The sequence below is a fragment of the Capra hircus genome, assembly GCF_001704415.2.
Source record: "Capra hircus breed San Clemente chromosome X unlocalized genomic scaffold, ASM170441v1, whole genome shotgun sequence".
Taxonomy (NCBI): domain Eukaryota; kingdom Metazoa; phylum Chordata; class Mammalia; order Artiodactyla; family Bovidae; genus Capra; species Capra hircus.
Genome location: NW_017189516.1, coordinates 63,008,217 through 63,030,659, shown reverse-complemented (window position 1 = coordinate 63,030,659; position 22,443 = coordinate 63,008,217). Strand labels below are relative to the sequence as shown.

Genomic DNA, 22,443 nt, shown 5'->3' with positions numbered 1-22,443 from the left:
AGTCAATGCTCTACCATCCAAGACGACCAGCCGGACAGCCCACCTCCTTGCCTCTGTGCACTTTTAAGTGCCCAGATTACGAAGAACGGTCTGGGAAAATGTGAGCCAGGGTGTGACTTGAATGTGGGAAAAACTCACTTCCTACCTTCACCAGGTTTTGGAAGGTCAACCTTACCCTGTGGGTAGGCGATGCCTTGACAGAGTTGAGAAACTCAGCTGACCTTTCTGGGTTTCCTTGCCCAGACACGATTCCCAGACGACAACATCATTCAAACTCCAACTGGGGCGGGGCGGGGGGGGGACCTCTGTACCTAAGATCACGAAGCAATTAATAAAATCACGAAGATAAGGTCACAGACGAGAGGAGATGGAGCAGACGGACAGACTAATGAATTCAGCCGGGTGGGCTGCAGGGGCCCCGGGCACAGAAAAGCTTGATTAGGTGAAACCTGGGAAAATCCACACAGATCTGGTGTTTAGCTAACAGCACGGTACCAGTGTTGGCTCCTTAGTTTGACAGACGTTCCAGGGTAAAATAAGACATTAATTAAATATGGGGTAAGCAAGCCGCCTCTGTACTATCTTTACAGGTTTTGGGGGAGGGGGATATCTAGAATTTTTATTTTTTATTTTTTGGGTGTGCTGGGTCTTCACTGGCGCCTGCAGGCTTTCTTTGGTTGCGGCAAGGGGCGGGCACTACTTCTAGCCGTGGCTTCTCACTGTGATAGCCTCCCTTGTTGCAGCTGCCCCGCTTCTAGGGCACGTGGGTCTCAGGAGCTGTGAGTCCCACGCTCGAGAACACAGGCTCAGCAGCTGCGCTGCACAAGCTCAGTTTGCCCTGCGGCGTGCAGGATCTTCCCAGAAAAAGTGCAAGCCGCTCGGTCTCGTCCGACTCTTTGCAACCCCATGGATTACACAGTCCACGGCGTTCTCCAGACCACAGTACTGGAGTGGGTAGTCCTTTCCCTTCTGAAGGGGCTTTTCCCAACCCAGGGATCGAACCCAGGTCTCCCGCATGGCAGGCAGACTCTTTCCCAGCTGAGTCACCAGGGACGCCAGGGGGTCTCCCCAGGCCAAGGATCAAACCCACGTCTCCTGCACTGGCCGGTGGACTCTTTACCACTGGGCCACCAAGGAAGTCCCTAGTTTATTTTTTAAAGATGAAAAGAGTGGGTGCATACCTTGGAATAATGCAGGTATGGTTCCATACCGTTTACGTGAATTCGGTGACAAAAATGCTTTGGGTTCCCACTGCATGTAGAAGTGATGCTTATACTAGACTGCAGTCTAGTGAGTGAGCAAGAGCGTTACGCCTTCATAAATAAAACGAAGATCACGGCAGCCGGTCCCATCACTTCGTGGGAAATAGATGGGGAAACAGTGGAAACAGTGTCAGACTTTATTTTTGGGGGGCTCCAAAATCACTGCAGATGGTGACTGCAGCCATGAAATTCAAAGACACTTACTCCTTGGAAGAAAAGTTATGACCAACCTAGATAGTATATTCAAAAGCAGAGACATTACTTCGCCGACTAAGGTCCGTCTAGCCAAGGCTATGCTTTTTCCAGTGGTCATGTATGGATGTGAGAGTTGGACTGTGAAGAAGGCTGAGCACCGAAGAATTGATGCTTTTGAACTGTGGTGTTGGAGAAGACTCTTGAGAGTCCCTTGGACTGCAAGGAGATCCAACCAGTCCATTCTGAAGGAGATCAGCCCTGGGATTTTTTTGGAAGGAATGATGCTAAAGCTGAAGCTCCAGTACTTTGGCCACTTCATGCGAAGAGTTGACTCATTGGAAAAGACTCTGATGCTGGGAAGGATTCGGGGCAGGAGGAGAAGGGGACGACAGAGGATGAGATGGCTGGATGGCATCACTGACTCGATAGACGTGAGTCTGAGTGAACTCCTGGAGTTGGTGATGGACAGGGAGGCCTGGCATGCTGCGATTCATGAGGTCGCAAAGAGTCGGACACGACTGAGCAACTGAACTGAACTGAAAGAATGATCAGGGACATTCCTGGTGGTCCGGTGGCTAAGATGTCATGCTCCCAAAGCAGGAGGCCCAGGTTCAATCCTCAGCGATGGTACTAGACCCCACATGCCGCAACTCGCATCTCACAACTAAGACTTGTCATGGCCAGGGAAATGAATGAATTTTTTTTTTTTTTTTTTTTAAGAAACACAAAGTTTCTATCTGGGATAAAATTACACTGCAAGGCTTATAGGAAGAAAAGAGACAGCATTCCTAAAATCGTCTCATCTCCTCCTAGCAATGTGTGAAACATGGCAAGGTGTAATAAACAAGAGCAATTAATTAACGTTTCAAAAAAAGAGAGAGAGAGGCGTTGGATTCTTACAGAGAATAATTAAGAATCAAGAGAAAGGGGAGATCAGAGGCAGGTAAGCTGCTTTCATTGCAGTTCAGAAAAAATTTGTTAGCGGATTCATGTTGATGTATGGCAAAACCAATACAATACTGTAAAGTAAAAAAAATAATAATAATAAAATAATTTTTTAAAATGGAGGTCCAAGTAACACGTTTTACTTTCGATTCTGAAGACTTCTTTCCCCCCTGCATCCCCCCTAGTTCCTTTCATGAAAAAGATTTGCTTTTTTCAATCCCTGTGACACAAAACAAAGTCGGTTTTGAAAATGAAATTATATCCTTTGTTTTAGTAACCTGTTTTTCTTCTTTTTAAGTAATCTGTACTTCCTTTTTTATGTTTTTTTTAATTGATGTGTTTTTACTTTATCTTATTTTTTTGGCCCCACCAGTCAGCTTGTGGGGGCATATGGGATCTTAGTTCCCTGACCAGGGATTGAACCCCAGCTTCCTGCATTGCGAGGGCAGAGTCTTAATCACTAGACCATCAGGGAAGTCCCTTAGTAACCTGTTTGATGAAGTGTCTGACTTCTTGAGATTCTCACAAAATGGGCAAAAATAGAGATACCAGGCTCTGAAATTTTCAGGCCTTCCCGGGTAACTCAGATGATAAATAATCTGCCTTCAATGCAGGAGACGTGGGTTCAATCCCTGGGTCAGGAAGATCCCCTGCAGAAGGGAATGGTAACCCATCCCATTATTCTTGCCTGGAAAATCCCCTGGACAGAGGAGCCTGGCGGGATATGGTCCATGGCGTCGCAGAGTTGGACAGGATTGAGGCCCTGACGCTTTCACTTTCAATCTTCATTTCAAGAACCGTGTTTGAAAGGACTGACCCCCTGTGTGGTCAGAGCTGAGTGAATCACTGGCTTTCTCTATGACTTAAGTTTCCTTCTGTGTAAATGAGTGAATACAAATGGTTACTCAGTTTTTAGAAGCTCCCATAACCCGTGATTCTCAAGTACCATCTTATTTTCTCACAAATATCCCAAGTGCCTGTACAGTTGACATAGGTGATTCACTCACGATCTAAGCTCATGTTTATATTCCTGGAATTAAAGGTCGACTCAAATGCACACTTTCGTAGAATTATTACACCTGCCATCTCTCCACGCCCAAAACTGAAACAGCCAAGAAAGGATAAGGCATATTTGAACAGCTTTTTTTTTTTTTTTTAATTTAAGTATTTATTTACTTGGCTACATTGGATCTTAGTTGCGGCAGTTCAGTTCAGGCGCTCAGTCGTGTCCGACTCGTTGCGACACCATGGACTGCAGCACACCAGGCTTCCCTGTCCACCACCAGCTCCCGGAGCTTGCTCAAACTCATGTCTACCGAGTCGGTGATGCCATCCAACCATCTCATCTTAGCTGTGGCACTCAGGCCCAACTCCCTCATGGCATGTGGGATCTTAGTTCCCCGACCAGGGATCAAACCTGCGCCTCTGCCTTGGAAGGCAGATTCTTCACCACTGGACCACCAGGCAAGTCCCTTGAATAGCGTTCTTAATTTGAAGAGAGGATTTGTTTTTCCTACTGAGTAGGTCTGGAAGGAAATCAGACCGGAGGAGGAGGGGGACAGAGGAAAGACGGCTGCGTTTCGTTCTGATCTCCTCCGATGAGAGTCGGAGGTGCAGCCGGACCCAGAGGGCACCCCTGGTCCCTCGCCCTGGGGAGGACCCCTTTAGGACCACCTGGGGAATTAATTCCCTCTGAAGAAATGCCACTGATGCGTATCAAGAGAAACCAGAAGAAGCAAGGATGACAGCTCGGGAAGAGATAGCTGTTTCAACAGCAGGTAATCCGGGGAAGACTCCTAGCTGTGACTAAAGCCCCCTCCCTGGGCTCAGCCCCACACTCCCGGGATGTCTGAGGTCTTCACAGATCATACAGGGTTTGAGGCTGTTCTGTGATTTCTCTAAATCAACACCATGCAGACAGTGGAAGACGGGAGATACAGTTGACAGTTAAATATGATATTTCAAGCTCCTTTCCCTTTGACTTTTTCCTTCAGCGACCTTCAAAGAGAGAAAAGGTAAATTTACACCTTGGAACGACTTAGCAATAGAACCGTTACCAGTCAGACTTTGTCCATCTCATCAACACATTTGTATCTTTCAGCTGATTCTGTTACGGTTTTACACAACACAGAGCAACTATTCTCTTTCTTTGTGTGAACACAGGGCCTCCCAGGTGGCCCAGTGGTAAAGAATCCACCTGCCAATGCAGGAGATTGCAAGGGACTTAGGTTCGATCCCTGGTTCGGGAAGATTCCCTGGAGGAGGAAATGGCAACCCACTCCAGTATTTTTTTTCCCGGAGAATCCCATGGGCAGAGGAGTCTGGCAGGCTGCAGTCCATGGAGTCACAAAGAGTCAGACACGACTGAAGCAACTCAGCACTCGCAGAAACACATCTAAGTGAACAAGATGGGGTGGGAGGCAGGTTCACTAGGGAGGGAATATATGGATACATACGGCTGATTCACGCTGTTGTATGGCAGGAACCAACGCAATATAATAAAGCAATTATTTTCCAATTTTCCAAAAAATGTGCATAAAACAAATGCACAGGAAATCGGTTGTCTCTACAAACGCCCAACATGTATCCTGACAATTTAGACATATATTCAGAGAATTAGGCAATTTCTTATTAATTTAGATGGGACCAGAATCAATACTCCCCCCTCCCCCAAACTCGTGAAATTAAAACACAGGCTTATTTGTGTCATTTTCATGTAATTTTGATAACTGTTAATAGCTGATCCCCGTTGTTCATCAGAGAGACTTTTCCATCAATAAAAATCATCACACACACTCAGAGACATCGCTTTATCTGTGAAATTGCTTTAGCAGAATCAATGGAAAACCTCCCCACGAATTCTAAGTGAAGCAACGTGTGAATTGCACGTCCATTCCCATAATACGCTGCTGTTTGATTTCCACTATGACCCGAAATTATCAGAAGATGCGGGTTGAGATGGGATTTTCCCCAGGATAGCCATTATATTAACATGTCTCCTCCATCTTCCTGTTTTTAAAACAATTGGGGCTTCCCTGGTGGCTCAGACAGTAAAAGAATCTGCCTGCCGTGCAGGAGACCCAGGTTCGACCCCTGGGTCGGGCAGATCCCCTGGAGAAGGGAATGGCAACCCACCCCAGTGTTCTGGCCTGGAGAATCCCACGGACAGAGGAGCAGGTGGTTCCTTTACCGCTGAGCCGCCAGGGAAGCCGTGGGTGGGCAAACAGTAAATTAATGCAGACAGACCTAGATGGCTAGCTCAGGGCCAGGACACGGGTAGCATCCTCAGCCCGCACAAGGACAGACAGACCATTTTTCCCGGAAGACCCTGGTTAACTCCTTGCTTCTTTAGCAAATCATCTCTCTGCGTATTAACCTCAGCAGCCTGTGCTGTTGAAGAAGATAAAATTTAACAGGGTGGGAGGAGAAGGGGGCAAGAGAGGATGAGATGGTCGGATAGCATCACCGATCTGATGGACACGAGTCTGCGTAAACTCCGGGAGATGGTGATGGACAGGGAAGCCTGAGGTGCTGCAGTCTATGGAGCTGCAGAGAATTAGACAAGACTGGGCAACCGAACAACAATATCATCTGTATCTGAAAAGCATAGAATTACTGCTGCTGCTAAGTCGCTTCAGTCGTGTCCAACTCTGTGCGACCCCATAGACAGCAGCCCACCAGCCTCCCCCATCCCTGGGATTCTCCAGGCAAGAACACTGGAGTGGGTTGCCATTTCCTTCTCCAATGCATGAAAGTGAAAAGTGAAAGGGAAGTCACTCAGTCGTGTCCGACTCTCAGCGACCCCACGGACTGCAGCCCACCAGGCTCCTCTGTCCATGGGATTTTCCAGGCAAGAGTACTGGAGTGGGGTGCCACTGCCTTCTCCTATACAATTACTGATCTTCTAATATTTCCACTATGCGGCCCTAATAATTGCCTTTAACTCTTGGAAAAATATTGATGAACACTGAATAAAGTTGCCATTTCCCTTATTGTTGGCTATAGGACACGAGGAATTAGACACACACAGACACACACACACACACACACACACACAGCCCCATGCACGCACTCGGCCCCAGGCACGCACTCACCAGCAGGGAGATTCTGTGATAAAACCTCTCTGTTCTTAGTCTTGAGTCTGGCTCCTGTTAGGTGCCCAAAACCCCGCCCCCCATCCTCCACCCACTGTTTTTGTTGGTGGACCCGTCAAGTGGATCATATAAGAAAGATGAACAACTCGGTCTTCTTCAGTTGTGTCTCAGCCCTCAATAAATGTTGAATTGATGCAAGAAAGGGGAAAGAAGCTGCTCTGGCAACTGAAACACTTCCAAGTCACCTTAGATCCTGTTAGCTCTGTGTCAATAAAATATCAGAGAAGCCTTCAATATTACTCCGGTTCCACAATTTAGGGAACACTCGTTACAAAGAATCTCGAATTAGGTGACGTCTCCTGAATCCATTGGCGTGGGGTTTCTCAAATCCTCAGGGTGCCTGTTTTCAGTGTAAAACTCAAAACCAAGTATGACGAGTGAGGTTTTCCAGAATTATTGGATGTGGGAGTCTCCTTAAAAGAGAACTCCTTAAGGATGTAGTATGTATATTTCCATACAATGGAATATTCCTCAGCCACAGAGAAGAATGAAATCATGCCATCTGCAGTCACACGGATGAACCTAGAGAGGACCATACTAAGTGAAGGAAGCCAGACAAACATGCCAGGATATCGCTTATACGTGGAAGCTAAAATAGGACGCCAATGAACTGAGCTATGAAACAGACTCACAAAGATGACAGATATGTGGTTGCCGATGGGGAGAGGGTAGGGGCTTCCCTGGTGGCTCAGATTAGAAAAAATCCACCTGCAATGCAGGAGACCTGGGTTCCATCATTGGGTGGGGAAGATCCCCTGGAGGAGGGCATGGCAACGCACTTCAGTATTCTTGCCTGGAGAATCCCATGGACCGAGGAGCCTGGTGGGCTACAGTCCATGGGGTCGCAAACGGTCAGACATGACTGAGCGACTAAGCATACAGAAGGCAGGGAAGGGATTGGCTGGGAGTTTGCAATTAGCAGAGATAAACTAGTATATATGGATAGAAAACAAAAGTCCTCCTTATAGAGCAGAAGGAAGTATACCAAATAGCCTGTGATAAACCATCATGGAAAAGTATGAAAAGATATATGTATATATATGTAATATATATTTATATATATATAAACTGAATCAATTTTCTGCAGAGCATAAATTAACACAACACTGCAGATCCACTATATTCCAATAAAAGAAATCTAAGAAAAGGGAATCCCTGATTTGGGAGGTCTTGTCAAAGACCTTAAACAGCTGAAACATATGTGAGAGGTGGTGGAGTTTGAGACAACTATCTGAGATTTTATCATCTTTGAGACTCTGTTGCATGAGGATCCATGGTATTTTTCAGGCCCACAAAATTGCTGAAATACACAACGGTTGCCTATCAATTTTTATAGTGAGTGTATGAAATAGCCATTCATTAGCTAGATTCACTACTTAATGTTTTTTTTTTTTTAAAAAAACACAGTATTTTATGGGCCCTCAATTCTTTGTTGAATCAAAATAATCTGTTTCATATATGTATTCACGCACATGATGTACTAAAATGAAAAATCAACGTTTCACAAATGTATGGTTTGACAACTTTGAAAGCTTCACGAGGCTAAACAAACAGGGCATGTGAAGGATTCTATTACACTGTCATGGAAAATCTTCTTAGCCATTTCATTTCGCTCTTCTTTCCTGACTAATGGAAAGAATTATCCTCTATCTAATTACCTTCATTGGTCCTTTAATCCTTTAAGGACCTCTGAGTCCTCATTACTCAGTCAAGCAGAAGAAAGACGAGGAGGAGAGGGAAGGAGAAAAGAAATAAAAAAAGGAAAATTCACAGTACATAGGAGAAATGGGAAGCAGTGACATACACAGGAATTAAATATCTTAACAACCTTCTCATGATCATTTACACACATAGGCAAGCTTCTTTGAGGAAGCATAGTGTTGGAGAAGACTCTTGAGAGCCCCTTGGACTGCAAGGAGATCCAACCAATCCATCCTAAAGGAAATCAGTCCTGAATATTCATTGGAAGGACTGATGCTGAAGCTGAAACTCCAATCCTTTGGCCACTTGATGCAAAGATCTGACTCACTGGAAAAGACCCTGATGCTGGGAAAGACTGAAGGCAGGAGGAGAAGGGGGCGGCAGGGGATGAGTTGGTCGGATGGCATTGCCGACTCAATGGATGCGAGTTTGAGTAAACTCTGGGAGTTGGTGATGAACAGGGAGGCCTGGCGTGCTGTAGTCCATGGGGTCGCCAAGAGTCGTACATGACTGGGCAACTGAACTGAACTGATGCCTAATTCCCCTCTACAATACGAGGACTGAGTTTCCTTCCAGACTTGCACCGTGGACGTGCTCAAGAAAAGTGATGAAGAGAAGAAGGAATACGAGTCAGAAACCAGTTCCTAGAAACAGAGATGCAAACTTGTTAATCGCCCAATTGCTCTTCCTGCCACTGCTGAAAGGATCTCCATTCCTGAGCCACCATACTGACTTCCCACCCGGAAGAAGACCCAAAAGACAGCTCGCCAAGAGGAGCTACTCAGATGCAGAGACAGGGGACCACCACCACCGCCCCGGGTCCGTGGTGCCCAGCACTGGTTTCCTGAGACTTCTGTCTGGGCTGACATAGATTCTGGGTCTTGCATTCTAAGGGCAGAAGAAACCTATCATGGTTGACTTGATACATATGTTCCCAACTGACATAAGGTTGCCCACTAAGTATCAATTAGGTATGTTTCAGCGAGGGCTGTAATAAGCCTGTTACCATAGCAACACGCAACTTCACCTGAGTGGGAAGCGGGAAGTTTCTGGGGACCATTAAATGGAGATTCTGGGGACCAGCCTGGAAATGGACTGGCCACATACGACACAGTTTCTTCTGGAAAATGCCCATCAAACTATCCATCCATCCATCCATCTCTCTATATAATCTATATCTATCTCAATCTTATATATTTTTATTGATTCCTTATATACACTAAGCTTCATTTACGTTATATAACACAGCTATATTTCTATAATACATTGTTCAGTTTTCAAGTCATGCCTGGCCCTTTTGTGACCCCAGCGACTGCAGCCCACCAGGCTCACGTCCATGGGTGTACTCCAGACACGAATACTAGAGTGGGCTGTCATTTCCTTCTCTCTATAAGACATTAGGTAGTTGAATGAATTTTATTCATTATGGAGATAAAGGTTTTCCAATAGATGTTGAAATAAAGCATGTTTTGATGAGTTTTTCTCATCAGTTGTATAAACTATATACAAATTCAATTTTACATATGCATAACACACACTATATATAAAATAGACAAAAAACAAGGTCCTACTGTGTAGCATGGAGAACTCTCCTTAACATTTTGTAGTAACTTACAGGGAAAAGAATCTGAAAAGATACCAACACACACACACACACACACACACACACACACACACACACACACACACACCCCTATGTTATATATATATATATATAAGTTATATATATATAAGTTCATGTATACATATGTATATACACTGATATATATCAGTATATCTCTGAATCACTTAGCTGTACACACTAATGCAACATTGCAAATCAACCAAATTTTAAAATGCAATGTATAAATATAAATATATATATAAATGCAGGACTGAAATAATTATATACACATATATTCAAATTAACTTTAGCTAGTTTACTGGATGAAGGCTTTCTAGATATGATTTGCCAATGAAATGATTTTGTACGAGAAATGGCTCTCTGATGTCATCTGTAACTATCCTGAGACCCCCCTGTGCCTACATGGCAGTGAACAGACATGTCAGGGACTTAAAGTCTATTTAAGTCCATTTGCTATTGAGGTCTTTGCTATATATAGGTAGGTGTATGTGTATATATATATGTATATGTATATATATATATGCTATATAGCTATTTATATATTTGCTATATAAGTCTATTTGCTATTACGTGCAATCTGATTTCCAAAGAACCCGTGGCTGGAGACACAGTGGCAACTTGGGTCTGGAAACCCTGAGGTGTTAATTCACCATTGACCCGTCTTTCCCAGGGGCTGGGATACTGCCCACGCTTCTTGGTAGGTGCGCTGCAGGGAAGCGGTCCACGTGGAACCGGAATCCATGGGAACGGCAGGAAGGCAGGGACCCCAGGCCACAAAGAGATTCTCCTGAGTCGCCCCACTCTGGGGACTTGCAGCTTCTCAGGGTTTAGGGAACATGAACCCCGGCTTTGTCTGCTGTGCTGATACAAAGCTCCTTGGACCATGCCAGGCGAAGTGAATGGCAACAGCCTCTCATCAGCGCCCTTGCACACCGAGAAAGACACAAAGGCTGGCATCTCCTACCAGGCAGATAAAAGGGCTATTTAGTTTTGTCTTTTTATTAAAAAAAAAAAAAAAAAAAGAGTGTCTGGTTTGATCCTCAGGGGGGAAAAAAAGTCAGTTTCTGCATCCCAGTTATGCAAGCTGGTGGAATATGAATGAACATGAAGGGGCTGTCTGATTTCACTCCTACCTCACAGAGGGGCTCACCCTTGGTGTGCACAATGATACCCAGCTGGAAAACATCACTCATATCGGAAGAGAAAGCTTCCGGGAAAACTAGAGAAAGTACGCATGAGCCCCTCAACGCACGCTCGCAAACTCTTTCAGTCTCATGACTGAGGCCTCAACATCCCGTAACAAGTCCTAACAGCAAAGCGCATGACACGGAATCTGCATATGCATAAATGGACCACTGCGCTGCACACTTGTTGTAAGTCAACCGAACACCGATAAAATAAGCAGATACAGGTATATGTATAGCTGGATCACTGCGCTGTACACCTGAAGCTAACGCAACACTGTAAATCAACAAAACACCGATAAAATAAGCAGATACACGTATATGTATGGCTGGATCACTATGGTGTATAGCTGAAGCTAATGCAACGTTGTAAATAAACTACACTTGAATAAAACACAGAGATACACATATAAACACGTATATACAGAGATACACGTATATAAAAGACACCTCCTCCCGGGAAGAAAAGCTACCACAAACCTATACAGCAAGATGGAGGGGCAATAAGACAAACACACTACCCTCCTATAAGTGTGCCAACAGGTACAGAAAAAGTGAGAGAATGCCGGTAACTAAGAGAAATGCAAATCAAAGCCACAGGGAGATATCACCTCAAAAGGGTCAGAGTGGCTGTCATGAAAAAAGTCTTGCAAACGGTAAACAGGCGTGGGAAGAAGGGAGCTCTCCCCTACTGTTGGACGGAATGTGAACTGCTACAGCCCCGATAGCAAACAGGATGGAGGCTTCTCAGAAACCTTAAAAAGAGAACCACCATATGACCCAGCAATCCCACTCCTGGGCATATATTCAGGAAAACACAAAAGCTTTTCATTCAAAAAGACACACGCACCACCCCTCCAACCATAATAGTCACAGCAGCACTATTTACAGCAGCCAAGATGTGGACGCAAGGGTCCGTCGATGGCTGAAAGGGTAAAGAAGATGCAATGTACACACACACACACACACACACACACACACACAATGGAGTACGACTCAGCCATTAAAAAAAAAAAAAAGAATGAAACAATGCCATCTGGAGCGACGTGGGTGGGCCTAGAGGTGATTATGCCAAGCCAGGTTAGGGAGAAGGAGAAAGGCAAGTATCCTGACATCACTTACACGTGGAACGGAAAAAAGGGCACAGATGAACTTATCTGCAGAACAGACACACAGAGGTAGAAAACAAACAGATACTCTTTGCTGTGTACCTGAAACTAACACAACATTGTAAAGCAACCATGAAACTGAAAGTGTGAGTCGCTCAGTTGGGTCCCACTCTGCGACCCCATGGACTGAGGCTCCTCTGTGCATGGGATTCTCCAGGCAGGAATACTAGAGTGGGTTGCCATTCCCTTCTCCAGGGGCTCTTCCTGGCCCAGGGATCAAACCAGGGTCTCCTGCACTGCAGGCGGATTCTTTACTATCTGAGCCACTCGTAAGCAGGTAAATCAACTATGCCTCAATTTTTTTTAATTTTTTTAAAAAGAGGGATAAGCTGCTGTTATAAAAGAGATAAAGATATACCGATCAGCACAGGGAACTGTGTTGCATAATGTGTAGACATACCGAATCACTGTGTTGTCCGTGAGAAACTAGGAAAATTAGGCAAAGCAACCTAAATTCTTTTAAAAACAAGCTTTTGCTTTCCCACCATCGAGCGCATTCACAGAGGATACTCGTGCAGGAAAAAAACTTGAAAGCTCTGCAGCTACCCAACCTCAGTGGGTTCTGGGCTCCTCACCCCATAACCACCAGCCGCCCCCACCCTCCCAGCCCTCTTGGTGGTTTTCCGAGACCACAGTTTGACGCCACGGGCTGAGCATTCAAAGCTGGCGGGCCGTCAAGGTAACCCAATCTACGTCTCCCGCCGTGACTGTGAACCAAACACGGGTGATACCGACAAACGAGACCTGGAAAATGACACCACGTTCCAATCCCATCACCACTGTAAGAACACAAGCAAGGAGCTCTTTCCCGAGCTTTGCAAAAATAATCAGGGGCTCCAAGGGCACACCTCTCATCACTGCCAATCACACTTTCTGTCACCTTCATTTTTTTTTTTTTCTTAAAGGATTCCAAAGCTTAAACAAGTTTGCTTTTTAATGTGAGAAAAATCGGAAGAGAAATTCCACATTTCAAAGGACTGCACTTGGCGGAACAAAATTTCTTTCCCCCATCATCGACCTCGGCAAAGTACAATAAAATAAAATAAAAGCCATAATCTGCCAAACAAAAATAAAAGTGGTTTGCAAAGGGGAAAGGGGATGGTGTAAATTGGGAGTTTTGGATTAACAGATACACACTAAAGTGAAAGTCAGTCAGTCGTGTCCAGCTCTTTGCGACCCCATGGACTATACAGTCAGTGGAATTCTCCAGGCCAGAATCCTGGAGTGGGGCAGCCTTTCCCTTCTCTAGGGGATCTTCGCAACCCAGGGATCAAACCCAGGTCTCCCCCATTGCAGGCAGATTCTTTACCAGCTGAGCCACCAGGGAAGCCCAAGAATACTGGAGTGGGTTGCCATTTCCTTCCCCAGGGGATCTTCCCAACCCAGGGACTGAACCTAGGAATCCTGCATTGCCAGGTACATTCTTTACCATCCGAGCCACCAAGGAAACCCAACCCTACAAATCAACCATATTTCCACTTTTTTTTTTTTTTTTAAAAAAAGAAGAAGATGAGTCAGGATGGGGGATGAGTGCTTACAGGAACCTACAGAGAGCCAAGTGCAGAGAATGAAAGTGTAGAATGGGGGTGGCCAGGGGAAATGGCAGGTTAGCAAATCCATGCTTGTAAAGTTGAGGTAAAGTATTCTTGCCTGGAGAATCCCATGGACAGAAGAGCCTGGCAGACTATACTCCATGAGGTTACCAAGAGTCAGATAGGACAGAGCAACTAACGCTTTCACTTTCAAAGCAAGGTGACAATGTTTTAGACCTGCTGTATAATGGTGTAGCTACACCCCACAAGACTGTATGATACACTGAAACCCAAGCTAAAAGGGTACATCTGTTTTCCCCTGTTCTTACCACAGTGCCATAAGATGAAAAGGTCTTCCCTGGTGGCTCAGACGGTTAAGAATCTGTCCCCAGTGAAGAAGACTTGGGTTCAGTCCCTGGGTTGGGAAGATTCCCTGGAGAAGGGCATGGCAACCCACTCCAGTATTCTTGCCTGGAAAATCCCAGGGACAGAGGAGCCTGGTGGGCTACATACGTTCCATGGGGGTCACAAAGCATCACACACAACTGAACTACTAAGTTTCCTAAGATTAAAAAGATGTGCCTGGGGTGGTGGCCTCAAGATCAAATGATGACTTCATCACCCAATGGGATATCAGCCTCTGGAAACCAAAATGTTCACCAGTGTTGACACGTCAAACCAAGTTCCAACTGTCAGCCAAAACACTGTCATCTGTTAATGGGAAACCATTATACTCAATGCACATTTTAAAGAAAACCACCAGAGCTCTGGGTTTCTTGCCCCCATTTCTGAAGACCTGTAAAAGCACCTTGCTATTTCCTGAATACCATTCTGAAATGAGGGCTTCCCTGGTGGCTCAGACAGTAAAGAATCAGCCTACAGTGCAGGAGATCTGAGTTCAATCCCTGGGTCAGGAAGATTCCCTGGAGAAGGAAATGGTAACCCACTCCAGTATTCTGGCCTGGAGAATCCCATGGACAGAGGAGCCTGGAGGGCTACAGGCCAGGGGGTCACAAAGAGTCAGATGCAACACATCCTGAAATCAAGACTTGCCTCTGTGAGATGTCTTCCAAGGAGGCCCTACGGGGTTTTCTCTTTCTCAAGCCTTTCCTAAGACACTTATTCTTTCCTGGAATCAATTCAATAATACCTCATCTTAACTGTATATTTTATGTTTGCTAAGGTTTGGTTTCTGTTCTATCCCTTCTGGGGAGCAGGGAGGGGAAGGCTGGACCAGATTCAGGTCAGTTTAGCTGCTCAGCCATGTCCAACTCTTTGCGACCCCATGGACTGCAGCACGCCGGGCCTCCCTGTCCATCACCAACTCCCAGAGTTAACTCAAACTCACATCCATCCATCCAGTCGGTGATTCCATCCAACCATCTCATCTTCTGTTGTCCCCTTCTCCTCCTGCCTTCAATCTCTCCCAGCATCAGGGTCTTTTCCAATGAGTCACTTCTTCGCATCAGGTGGCCAGAGTATTGGAGTTTCAGCTTCAGCAGCAGTCCTTCCAACGAACGTTCAGGACTGATTGAGAGACTCCTTCTGGAAACTGATTGGCCCATTTCCACAGGCAGAGGGCGCTCCAGAGTCCTGCACACGGAGAGCAGTTGCTCTCAACAGTGAATGTCTGAAGTTTGCAACCAGAGCCCCAAGTGGCCTGGATATATTCTCCACTCAGGCACCGATTTTACGAGCCTTTTATTTCATTTCTGTGTCAGATGCCCACCGCAGACATAAATCCTTCTCACAGCCTAGATATTTGTTCGCAGCCTATAAATTGCCAACTTGTTTCCTTGGGCTCAAAAATCACTGCGGATGGTGACTGCAACCACGAAATTAAAAGATGCTTGTTCCTTGGAAGGAAATCTATGACAAACCTAGACGCCACATTAAAAGGCAGAGACGTCACTTTTCCAACAAAGGTCCATATAATCAAAGCTATGGTTTTTCCAGTAGACACATGTGGATGTGAGAGCTGGACCATAAGGAAGGCTGAGTGAAAAGATGTGATGCTTTTGAGCTGTGGTGTTGGAGAAGACTCTTGAGAGTCCCTTGTACTGCAAGGAGATCAAACAGGTCAATCTTAAAGGAAATCAACTCTGAATGCTCATTAGAAGGACTGATGCTGGAGCTCCAATCCTTTGGCCACCTGATGCAAAGAACTGACTTATTGGAAAAGACCCTGATGCTGGGAGAGATTGAAGGCAGGAGAAGGGGGTAACAGAGGATGAGATGGTTGGATGGCCTCACTGACTCGATGGACATGGGTTTGAACAAACTTGGGGAGACAGTGGAGGACAGGGAAGCCTGCTGTGCTACAGTCCAGGGGGTCGCAAAGAGTCGGGCACGACTTAGCAAATGAACAACAATCACCACCACTTTCCCCCACCCCTCTCCTTTATTCATTTGCGCTAATCTGCCCCTCTCCAAGAGAATACGAGGAAGGATTTCCCATCCTGCCATCCACTGAACAAAGAACAGAAGAGGCTTTGAAAGGCCAAATGTAGGTTGTTTAGAGAGGGAAAAAAAAAATGACAAAACTGGAAAATATTCGTGCCATGAATGGCCCATGAATGGTTTACAGGCCACAACAGATGACCTAATTGCCTACAACCACGGGGGCTCAGTTTTGAGAGCCTCCCTGTCTCCCCGTCTCTGCACACAAGCGGAATATTTTATTTGAAACTGGTAGCTGACACGCTGAAGAAATCAGCTGTTGCTATGTTAGAAGGCATAATCTGTCTCAGAAATTTTTTAAAGTCCTTAAGCAGATGATGAAGTGTCACTTCTGAAAAAAAAAAAAAATACGGCATCCAGAATTTTTTTTTTTAATTGAGCAACTGATTTAAAGCTGAACATATTTCTCTCATTTGAAAATAAAGGCATGCTGTGAAGGATGGAGAATATTCAGAAAGAATACAGTCATCGTTGATATATTAAAAATCTGGTCCTTGCCCTTGACTTTCACATACCAAAAAATAAAAATAAAAATCAACTGTCATCAAGTTTGGGATTTAAATCTGTTTTCATCAGAGAAGCCTGTCTTCAGAGTGAGGTCATTTAAAGGACTTTAAATATTTTCACAGGGTCGCTTCATTTGAATCACATAAATTCTGTCAACAGGTTGCACCATCGACAATACTCAGGCTGTAACAAAGGTTGAGAATCTGGAGTACCAATTAAAACGGAAGAACCGTGAGCCCCCTGCCAGATTCCATGCACTTGAATATTCACTTTTGTGAGAACCGTCTCTGCGTTTTTGTTTTGTGGTCCAGGCATCAAAGCCCAGTGTTCTAAAGAGTTCTTACAGAGTTGCCTGTGCATTCTGAAAAGCAACAAAATGTCTATAGACAGGAAACACTCTTGTCTTTGTATGGAAACCAGAAGCTTTCCACAAATTACTGCAAAGAAAAAAAAAAATGAAAAGGCCAAGTTCAAAAATAAAAGAAAAACACCAACTTGCTGTTGGTCTACATGCCAGGCCAAAAAATAACCTGACAATTCTGCACATGTATTCACTTGTGAATTTCATAGGATCATACCTGCTCTGTGCTTCTTACAGAACAATTCCTCATTTATCAAGCATGTTATCTATTCTTAAGACTGGGATAAAAAAATTCCCTGGATAGCTGGATTTAGGGCTAAATGTACATTCAGCATTCTTTTATTTAGGGGAAAAAAATTACAAAGGAATGTTAACAATTCTTCCACCAAAGAAAAACATGTCAAAGCACCTTGCAAACAGCATCAAAGCACGGCTGTTATTATGAAAATGCAATGATCATTAACTCCTCGCTCAGATTCATACTGGTTTCCAAAAAATTTAATGTGTCATTTTAATCCAGTAATTTAAAACTGATCTAGTAATTTTCCACTTGCTACATCCTGGCCCTCATTTTTTTTTTTCCTTCCATGTCAAGGAAAATACTCTTTAAAAACTATCAATTACATTTCTTTGAGTAATAGAATACTGAGGTTCTCATCTTGGAAAAATAATTATTTGTAGAGGCCTCTGTGAGATGCTTCTGTTTTTAATATCGGGGCACGTTTCTAAAATTCAATATTTTTTCAAAAAACTGGATATAAAGGATGAATGCAACCATGTGCCATAAACGCCCGGCTTCCCACACACACACCTTGTGCCGCATTCAAACACGGGCACCAGCCCTGAATATTTTCGAGATCGCTAGTAACCTCTTCCCAACGCGGATGGGAGGCCCGCAACCTGTCCCTACCCCACCCCCCAATGTGCCCCAACACACATGCAGATTTCGGGGCCATCAAAACCATTTCCCCTGGCTCCGCCAGCCCCGAGGAAAAACGCGAAAGCATCTCCATTCAAATCACGCCGCTCTCCCAAGCAGCTGAGGTTGCTTTGTTCCGCCGGGAAGTCAGGTCTCGACACCCCGGTCGTTTCATTTCTAGCCCGAAGGAGGTGCCCACCAGACGGTGCCTGACGCCTGCGCTTCTGGTCTGGCCTGCAGAGACCTCCACGGACTCGAAATTCGGCCCCGTGAGGATCACTAAGTCTCCCCAAACTTTTTTCTTCGTTTTTCTTCCTTCCCCACCCCACCTCCTTCTGCGTCCTGTTCCTCAAATCAGGGGACAAGCTTGACTCAGAAAAGAAGCTAGGTCGGCACCACCTCGCACCGGGATACGGGGAAAATGGAACGCGCTCAGAAGGTGGAAACCCGGTCGGCCAGTGAATCTTTTCCAAAACTACAGGATATCACAGAAAGCTATTTCACCCCACTGACCAAATGGAAGGGAAGAAAAAAGAAAAAGAAGGCAAATCAAAATGAAAGGAAGAATCCATACTACCACCTTGCGGATCCTGCTCGCCAGGACAGCACCTGCTTACTTCGCTACTCCCCCCTGCCCCCCGCCCCCGACACCCCTCACCCCAAATTTCTTAAGTTGGGTCCACCTGAAAGACGGGCTCGCCCCGGGACCCGCCCGCGCTCCGGGTTTCACACATTACGCGCGCACCCGGCGCGCGCGCGCGACATGCCAGCCTCAGCTCCAGGTTATGGGGTTGGGGGGGTCCACCCCCACCCCGGACCCCCGAGACGCTGCCTGCTGCCCCCCTCCCCCCACGCCAGCCCCGAAATAACAACCTGGTGGCTCCAGAAATAAAGTATAAAAAAAAAATTTTTTTTTTTAAAGAGGCCCACACCTGCTGGTCGGTTCCGAGGAATGAGTCCGAAGCCGAGGAAACCCGCAGCCAAAAAAAAAAAAAAAAATCAAAACCGGCTGAGAAAAGGGGAGGCGGGAGAGACGCAGAGGACGTCGTCCGAGCGCCCCTCGTCCTCCCGGCCGGACGTCCGCTCCCAGGGTGGTCCCCCGGCCGGGCCCCCGGTGGGAGGGGGGTGGTCCGCGGGTTGGGGTGGGAGGCTGCCCCGGGACCCCGCCGATGGGGGAAGATCGGGTGATGTGTGTGTGTGAGGGAGAGAGAGAGAGGCGCCGGAATGGTGCGCCCGGGCCCAGGGCTGCGCGGGGTACCCGCGTCCGAATCTGGAGGTGCAACCCCCCTCCCACCCCCGCAACCCGGGAAGGCCGCCCGGGAGGATCGGAGGGGAGAAAGCCAGCCTCCTGGGTTCTCGGCGGGAGGAAAAGAGCCGGGGGGGTCCAGGTCGGGGAGAGGGTGAAGAGAGAGGGGCGCGTCTGGGAGACAGAAAGATGGGTGCGCGCCGGGAGAAGGCGGCGGGCGTCCTGGGGGCCGGAGGGGGGCAGGCAACTGTCGTGCCTGGGGGCTGGGGGGGGAGTGGATTGCAGCCGGGGAACCTCAGCCTCTCCTCCTTCCTCCAGCTCGAACCCCCCCGCACCGTCTGCAGCCGAGCGGCGCACACACACACCCCCCACCACCACCATCAACACCTCCCCAGACCCGGTCCCCACCCCGCGCGCCCGCAGGTCCGGCCACTCAGGCCCAGGGGGCAGCCCGCCGCCGCCGCCGCCTGGGGGAGGGGGCTGGCTTTTGGCCGGCTCTCCCAACCCCTCACCCACCTCCGGGTACCCCCTTCCCCGCCGCCCCATCTCCAACTCCCCCTCCCCAGTCGGCGGATCTTGGCCACCAGTTCCGCCCGCTGGAGGTGGCGGCATAACCAGGCCGAGGCGCGCGGGAATGCCTTGTGGGGTGGAGTTGGGGGGGGGGGGGTTTCAGGGCGGGGGCGGGGGGGGGAACGGGAGGTGGCCGGGACGAAATCGGATTGAAAGCGTGGGGGGGGGGGGGCGGGAGGAGAGCCGCCGGCTTTTAGGTCGGGGTGGGGGGCGCTTCTGTGGGCCACAGGCTGTGAGGGTGGTCCTCAGATCCCACAGACTCCCCAGACCCCCAGCCCCAACCTGGGACGAAAGGGCTGGCCCGCCGCGCGCCCGGCGGCGGTGGTGGTGGTGGTGGTGCTGATGGGGGAGCAGGGGAACGGGCTCTGCTCTAGAGAATCGGGGTCCTCCAAGGGGCACGGATGGGGTCGGTCCGCACTCCCCACCCGAGACCCCGGCCTGGAGCGCCCCGCGAAGGTGCCCGCTGCTAAAGCAACTTTTGTGGTTCCTGGGGCCAAGCGGACAGCCTTGGGGACCGTGCCGCGCGCGGGAGCCGCGTGCCCCTCGAACAGGTCCAGGCCAGACCCCCCACCACCCCGCTCCCCCCCGCCACCAGCCGCCCCCGAGTCGCTTCCCCCCAGCACCCTCCACCTCGCGCCGCTGGCTTTTTCTCCCAGCCCACACGCACGGGAAGAGGAAGATTGGGGGGTGCAGGTAGCCCGCCCCCCTCTTCCCCCACCCTCCCCCCCCAGCTTGGCAGAAGCCGCGCGGAGCTAACCATCAATCCGTCTTCACCCCGGGGTCTCCAGCGCGCCCCGGGTCGCTGCCCAGCAAACCCCAGCCCGGTCCTAACCAGTCACGTGCGTTATTCAGCGCATCACACAAGCCCGTCACCTGCTCCCAAGGCCAGCAGAGGAACGAAGGGAGGAAAAAAAAAAAAAAAGGAAAATCGGTTAATGCAAGCCCAGCCAAGCCTGTTGTGTGTGTGTGTGTTTTTCCTCTCCCTGGTTAACCGCCCCCCCCCAAAAAAATGCACCCCAGGAGGTAGCAGCTGACAGTTTTCCTTAAAGAAGGAGGGAGGCAAAAAGAAAAAAAAAAAGGCCATGGTTGCTCACAGTTTCCATTAAGTCCTCCAGGCTGCCTCGCCAGTCCCGCTTTGCAGAGAGCTAGCGCTTCGGTCTTCCTGTCCCTGTACTGCAGATATATATTTTTTTCTCCCCCTTTCTCTCTCGGCCACACTCTTCTCTGTTTATTTGTATGTAACACAGCGCTACTTTGTAAACAGCAAACACGGCCCCGGCGCCGTTCAAACAGCTGATTGCAGCCAAAAGGCTTCCAACCCCACGGTGGTATATCGCGATTTTTCTAAGTCAAAAGAAAAAATAATAATAATAATATAACGTTTGTGTCGAGATGTGCACGGAGCTGGCAGACGACACGCACGTCCACACTCCCACCCACACCTAAGAAATGGAGCGACAGAAGAAAGTCCTATTGAAAATTTCAAAATTAGGGGAAAAAAAATAATTTTAAAAAATGTCGGATGAAGTGAAGCGCAAACGTTAGCAATCAGGCTTATTAGCATCCTTTTTCTGGGAAGCACACACGAGTCCAATCGTTTAAAAAAATTTTTTTTTAAAGACTTTAAATGAAAAATAACCCAGAGATGTATATCTTAAAACGGCACCTACCTCAGTCGTGGAGAAGCCGCATCGGTTCTGAGTGTTCCTGTTAGACATCCAGATTTTTCCAGGGAACCCTGATCGGTGCTTATGATTCAGGAGGATGTGTATAAGTCCAGACGCCTGGGGTTCTGTCGAATCCCAACCAGATTTGCACACCGTCCCCCACCCCCAACCCGCGTCCCCAAAGGAATGCGAGGACCACCGACCCCGGCCGTTGGCAGGAAAATTCGGTGTTTCTGGCGTAAACAGTCTGACGGGGAGGAAGAAACCGGGACGCAGGCGGAGCTCGAAGGGCAACGTGAGGTCTGAATAGCGCTCTGTACGGAGAGACAGAGACCCGGGCTGCAAGAAAGAGAGAGAGATTGAAGCGAAAGGTCCTGATGGCTCCCAGCTCGCCCTCTGCTATTGGACCAAACTGAATGAAATTTACAAAGCCAGCAGCCAATAGATCTCCGCAGTCGGCCCCGTCACTACAGAAACCACATCCGCGGCTACAAAGCGCTTGCAAAGAGCAGCTAATCCCAGTGCAAACCAGCTGGAACGGAGAGATTCCCCGGGTGTGCCGGGGGTGGTGAACAGGTGAGCCGCGTCTCCCTGGGCCCCCAGTGCCCGAAGCGCGGGGGTTGGCGGGGGGAGGGGGAGGTGAGAGCTTCCTGCGCTCCTAGGGCACCCTTCGGAGATAGCAAACCCCTTCGGAGATAGCAAACGTGCCGTCGTATTTGCAAACAGCTTTAACCCTTTACTGCCGCGCTAGGCGAGAGCCAGAGCGCCAGCGGTGGTAGCGATTCCCTGGGCGTCAGGAAGGCAAAAGTGTCACTGTTTCCTGACTGATGGTAATGGGAAGCGATGGCACAGAGATACACAGATGAACACAGAGATACGTACACACAGTCACAGACAGATACACAAACCAACCCAGAGATACATACACACAGTCACAGACAGATACA

General features: G+C 47.8%; 1 protein-coding gene across 2 annotated transcripts in view; it reads right to left on the bottom strand.

The window, feature by feature from the left end:
• The window catches only part of NLGN4X (neuroligin 4, X-linked), a 396,345-nt gene extending 374,356 nt beyond the window's left edge, over positions 1–21,989 (bottom strand). For both annotated transcript variants that reach the window (XM_018044013.1, XM_018044014.1), the window contains exon 1: positions 21,500–21,989. The gene's annotated coding sequence lies outside the window, so the exon portion shown is untranslated. The remainder of the gene's footprint in view (positions 1–21,499) is intronic.
• Between the last annotated feature and the right edge of the window lie 454 nt (positions 21,990–22,443).